This window comes from Bos taurus, chromosome 3, assembly GCF_002263795.3.
Source record: "Bos taurus isolate L1 Dominette 01449 registration number 42190680 breed Hereford chromosome 3, ARS-UCD2.0, whole genome shotgun sequence".
NCBI classification, from domain to species: domain Eukaryota; kingdom Metazoa; phylum Chordata; class Mammalia; order Artiodactyla; family Bovidae; genus Bos; species Bos taurus.
Window position 1 is genome coordinate 30,888,975 of NC_037330.1, and position 5,624 is coordinate 30,894,598.

At 45.5% G+C, this 5,624-nt stretch overlaps 1 long non-coding RNA gene across 2 annotated transcripts; it reads right to left on the reverse strand.

Annotated features, from left to right (window-relative positions):
• Positions 1 to 2,606: 2,606 nt before the first annotated feature.
• Positions 2,607 to 4,369, reverse strand: LOC132344859 (uncharacterized). 2 transcript variants are annotated; one of them, XR_009493891.1, is made up of 3 exons: positions 4,307 to 4,369; positions 3,421 to 3,526; positions 2,607 to 2,924 (listed from the first exon to the last, which is right to left on the reverse strand). It is a non-coding gene; the product is annotated as an uncharacterized lncRNA (long non-coding RNA). The 2 variants fall into 2 exon arrangements; XR_009493890.1 differs by having other exon boundaries at positions 2,607 to 3,014; positions 4,307 to 4,368.
• Between the last annotated feature and the right edge of the window lie 1,255 nt (positions 4,370 to 5,624).

Genomic DNA, 5,624 nt, shown 5'->3' on the forward strand with positions numbered 1-5,624 from the left:
GCGTTATTCTCTGCTTCTGTCTTCACATGGCATTTCCCCCTCTGTCACTTAATATCTCTATCTGTCTTCTCTTCTTCTAAGGATAACAGTCATACTGGATTTAGAACTCACCCTAATCTAGTATGACCTCATCTTAGCTCATTACATCTGCAAATATCTCATTTCAAAGAAAGTTCACAATCTGAGGATTGGGGGTGGGGGATGGGAAACATTCAAACCTGTGTGCAAAACTACTTCACAAAGTAACACCCCCCACTTAACTGCATTTAGCTTCACTGGTAATAGCATGAAATTAGTGACCTAATTCCTAAAGATCATTTCAGTTCTATAATTATATGATATTATATATATTATATATATGCTAGAAGCATTTCTCAAGCCTTTACTATATGGAAGGCACTATGAAATTGCTTCAGAGTACATTTCATTTAAGCCTTAAAAGAATTCCAGGAGCGAGATGTGAATATTTTCCTATTTTACAGATAAGGAAATTGAGGCACAAAGAGGTCCATGGTCATGGAATTCATAAGAGATGAACATGGAATATTTACTCAGATCTGACTCCTAAGTCCACCCTCATAATTACTATGCTCTATCATCTCTCCATCATATGAGATGGGTTAGGAAGACAGGGAATGCAACGAATATTTTAAAATTTGATTTCTGGAATACTTGGAGCTGAATAGCAATCTTCTGGGAAAGGCAAGAGAGAAGAGAACAGTGGGTGGCAAATGAAAACAGTAGGGAAGAGGCGAGCTATCGGCGCTTACCTGAGCCTCAGTTTCCTCATTTCTTAAATGGAATAATAGTTCCTTCAAGTGGGCATGAAAGTATTTGGTAAATTCTATGAGGGATGATCGGAGAAGGCAATGGCACCCCACTCCAGTACTCTTGCCTGGAAAGTCCCATGGATGGAGGAGCCTGGTGGGCTGCAGTCCATGGGGTTGCTAAGAGTCGGACACAACTGAGCGACTTCACTTTCACTTTTCACTTTCATGCATTGGAGAAGGAAATGGCAACCCACTCCAGTGTTCTTGCCTGCAGAATCCCAGGGACGGGGGAGCCTGGTGGGCTGCCGTCTATGGGGTCGCACAGAGTCGGACACGACTGAAGCGACTTAGCAGCAGCAGCAGCATGAGGGATGATAAACTATTTGGAGATCTTGCTCGAGCTCTTTCTCCTCTCTGGGCCCCAGCCCTGCAGCGAACATCTAGGGGTTGTTTGACCATCTGGGGCTCTATAAGACTCCTTCTAGCTGTGACCCACTGAGACTTACTAAGACGCTGGGTGAGCTAGATGTGAAAGTTGGAGTGACTGGGAAAAGTGACCTGGCTTGTCTCTTCCTACTGGCTGGTTTCTTAAGAGCCCCCACCTGGCTTCTCCAGGAGGGGATCCTGAGGTTGCAGTATAGAAGCCTGAGAGAGCTCTTTCTGCCGGGACCAGACTTAAGTGGGAAGGCTGGTGTGCTGTCTCCATGACTCCCTACATTTTCTCCCATTACTTGTTCCCACAAAGGCCTTTCTGAGTAGTCCTCAAGGTTCTCTTCCACTTCGGATCACCCGACCGACTACAGCACAGGGGAAGCTGAGAAGGTTCTGGGTGTGGCCCTCACTGTGTTCTCGATCTTATTGCTCCCCCTAGTGCTGAGCGACGAGTCCTGCAGTTGTCGGCTCCCCTCTTGGCTGCCCCAGAGCACTCCGCGGAGCGCCTCTCACTGGACGGTTTTTCCTTTTGAAGGTGTGAGCTGAGAGCACAGCAGGTGGGGGGGCTCCAAGGGCCAGCAGTTGGGAAGAACCCCCTTTAGGGACAGATTCTTCTTGTTTTTAGCTAAGTGTTGGGGCCAGCTTGACCATGAGAGAGCCAGGAAACTCTTACCTTGGACTTCACAGAGGGAGGTTGGGAAAGAAAAAGAAATCTAACATTGTGGGTCTCCTATGTACCAGGCACGGTACCGGGTGCTTTACATATATTACATGTATCATCCTTGTAATCCTTACATATATAATCCATCTATTCCTTTGTGATCATTTCCTTTGTGATCATCTTCAGTTCAGTTCAGTTCAGTCGCTCAGTCGTGTCCGACTCCTTGCGACCCCGTGAATCGCAGCACACCAGGCCTCCCTGTCCATCACCAACTGCCGGAGTTCACTCAAACTCACGTCCATCGAGTCGGTGATGCCATCCAGCCATCTCATCCTCTGTCGTCCCCTTCTCCTCCTGACCCCAATCCTTAGGAGATAATTATTATTACTTCTCATGTTTCTCATGAGAGCAAGTTCAGGGACTTCCTTGGTGGTCCAGTGGTTAAGAATCCACCTTCCAACACAGGGGACACAGGTTTGATCCCTGGTCAGGGAACCAAGAGCCCACACACATGACATGGGGCAACTAAGCCCGTGCCACAACTACGGAGTCTGAGCGCCGCAACAAGAGCCCAAATGCTGCAACTAAGACCGGACACAGCCAAAAATAAATTAATCTTAAAAAAGAGAAAGAAAGCAAGTTCAGGGAGGTTAAGTGTCTTGCCAAAGATCACATAACAATATGATGATAATGACATCGATCAGTTATTTAGTGCCTACTTCACACCAGGCACATTTATTTCTTTTCATCCTCCCAGCAAATCTTAAAAGAAAAAATAATCATAATAACTTATTGATGAGATCACTGAGATTTAGGTAGTTTAAGAAAGGGGTCACTGAGGGGCTTGCCTGAGATCAAAGAGTAGGGCCTCCGGTCTTCAGTTTCAGCTGTTTCCATTCCACCGTTGCCTCATGGAGCTGTGGGTGGTCGAGGTGGACTGAGCCCAGCACCGTGTGATGCACTGTTCTTCCCATTACTGGCACTGCCTCGCAGCCCTTCCCCAGGACCAGGAAACTAGGGCCATGTGGGGTTTTCGGATCTCCAAATCCATAGATAGGCTCCTGACATAGGATGGCAATGAAAAGTCCAAGGCCGTAGGCCATGGGATTCTAGGACAGTTTGCTTGGAGAGACACGTAACAGGGCAGTTCCCTGGGAACCACACAACAGTATTGCTGTTAGGGGCCTTGGGAAGAGTACCCAGAGGACCCTGAGTCCTGTCTCCCTCATCCTCTGTGGAATTCACATGTTCCCCTAAAGCTGATGGGCCCGGATGGGGTACACACAGCTCACTGGGGGGTAAAAAGGGAAGGTAAATGGGGTACAGTCTAGCCCAGATAGAAAATTCCTGGAATAGATGAGAAAAATCATGGAGTTCCCAAATCACCCAGCAAAGTTCCCAAAGATTTGAGTCAATTTAAACCCCTCCCTTCACCCCCAAAGTACAGGTTAGTCATAGGTCCCTGGAAGAATACTGTATCTCCCTTTGGATGAATCTCAAGTTTTCATTTTCATTCTAATCTTTTAAATTATTAAATGATAATTGAGAAGCACATACCTGATGATGAGTTGATGTTACGTATGATGAGATTCATGTTTTGGTTGCTATTTCCAAGTGTTCATGCAGACTCATGGGGGCAGGGGCAGGAGCTATCAGCTGGCTACTGTTTTTTATTGGTAAGTTGACTTATTTCATTAACAGTTAACTTTTCCCCCTCTCTTTCAAATGCTCCCTTTTCTGTCTCCCTTCCTGTTTCTCCTCTACCCCAGGTGACTTCTTCCCTAATAGTTTGGGGCCAGACTCCCTTCTGTCTCTTCTGGCTCCTCAGACAAAGCACTGCACTGAGTAGCCTTGCCAGAGGGACTGAAGCTGGCTGGAAGGCTGGTCTTCTTTCCTTTCCCCTTTGTTCCCCCTTCTTCCTCACACATGGCCTGACATTAAGCAGTAAATAATTTCTGTGCTACGCTATAAACAGAGCTTCGGCTCAGCCGGGCTTCTCTCTGGTTTCAATCTGATGAAAGCCAATTACACATTCCCTTTCGTCTGTTATTTCAGCTGAGGCACCACGGAGTTGGCTGAATAGGTTCTTGTTGCTTAGAAAAGGGAGAAATATGTGTAGGAAAAGTAATGACCTGCACCATCATTTCTAGGCAATTTCCTAGAGGAGCCCTTTGGAGGAACCTGGTGCTAGAAGCTTCTATGCCCCTATTTCTTGCTTCATGACGTCTGTTGGTCCCTAGCAGGGTCTAGTCTGCCCTGAAAAAAGTAACCAGGAGACCCAGGGTACCTGCACCATTGGGAGGAGTCTGTCCATTTCTCATCTCCTTTTCTTTTTGCCACCCTGCCTTCCTCTTGTCCCCCCTTTATTTTTAAAACTATCCTTGAGTACCTATTATCATTACCGCATGAAATAATACACAATTCCAGACCTCAGGGTACTCACAGTCTTGACTCAAGTTCTCCTTCTTTCTTTCGCTACACTTTCCAAATAAAATAACTCACCCCTCTGTATTACATCATAATCAGGACTCCTCCAGATGTAAAGGACAGACATTCCATCCAAACTAGCAAAGGTAGTTTTTATTGGCTCATGTGATAAAAACATCCAGAATTAGACTGCCTTCACATGAGGCTTGATCTGGCTCCTCAAAAGTGTTACCAGAACCAGGCTGCTCTCTCGGGAGTTTTCAACTTTACTTTTGTAGAGTTGGTTCTGTTTTCAGACATGCTTTTTTCCTCAACTGGCAATAAACATAGGAATTCCATATGGATATTCCATATCCAGTCATATTCAATAGGAAAGAGCATCTCCTTTGTCCTCAGAAGTCTGAGAAAAGTCCCACTCTGTCTTCTTGATTCTGCTTAGACCATGTATTCAAGTCTGAATCCAATCATTGTGGGCAGGGCATGTGCTGCTTTGATTGGCTAGATGTGCTCTGTACAGAACCATGCATTAAGTGGCAGGGAAAGCTATAACCACAGGTGAAAATGCATTCGTTCATCCATTTATTACCAAAAAAATGGGGATGAATATTTGGGAAGCAAATAGTGTTTACTACACATTTGAGCATTTGTCTTGCATTTGCCCTTGGGACCTCTTGAGCGGCAGCTGATTCTCTAACCTTGGCCTGGACTTTCCTTGCTGCTGGTCATTGTCAGAAGGTTCGGAATGGCTGTGCTTTGTTGCCCAAAGCGTCACTAACAAAAGATTGTTGTGTGCAGCAGCTGTTCACTGAGGATTGGGGGCCTTGTATGGCATGGGCAGTGTTAAAAAGGTTTTTAAGGATTTGAGGTTCTCAGATTTGAAGGTATATCAGAAATACCTGAGAGTCTTATAAATCACAGACTGCTGGGCCCTAACCCCGGAGTTTCAACAAAAATGTACACTGGCTCTGGTATGCCAGATGCTAAGGTTACAGTGATGGCCAAGCTACCTGCTGTAAAATTCTTCTTTGTTATGCAGAGCGATTTAATTACTTACTGCAAGCCTTTCTCATCTCAGTTTATCCAGGGGACCCTCAATTTTCATAGTCAGATAAGCCCATGAAGATATTTTCTCTAACAGAGGAATCTATTTGTACTGTCCTTGGAGGTCAGCTGATTCAAACTGCAGCAGCTTCTGTGATAATATTTCATTTATTTTCCTACTGCTTAGGCAAACAGGGCATGTTGTGAGTGAAGTATGGTGCTCGAGGTACTAACTAGGTGTAGCTTTCAAAGGCACAAAAGGGAGAAGAACCTTCCACAAGGAACAGCTGCTT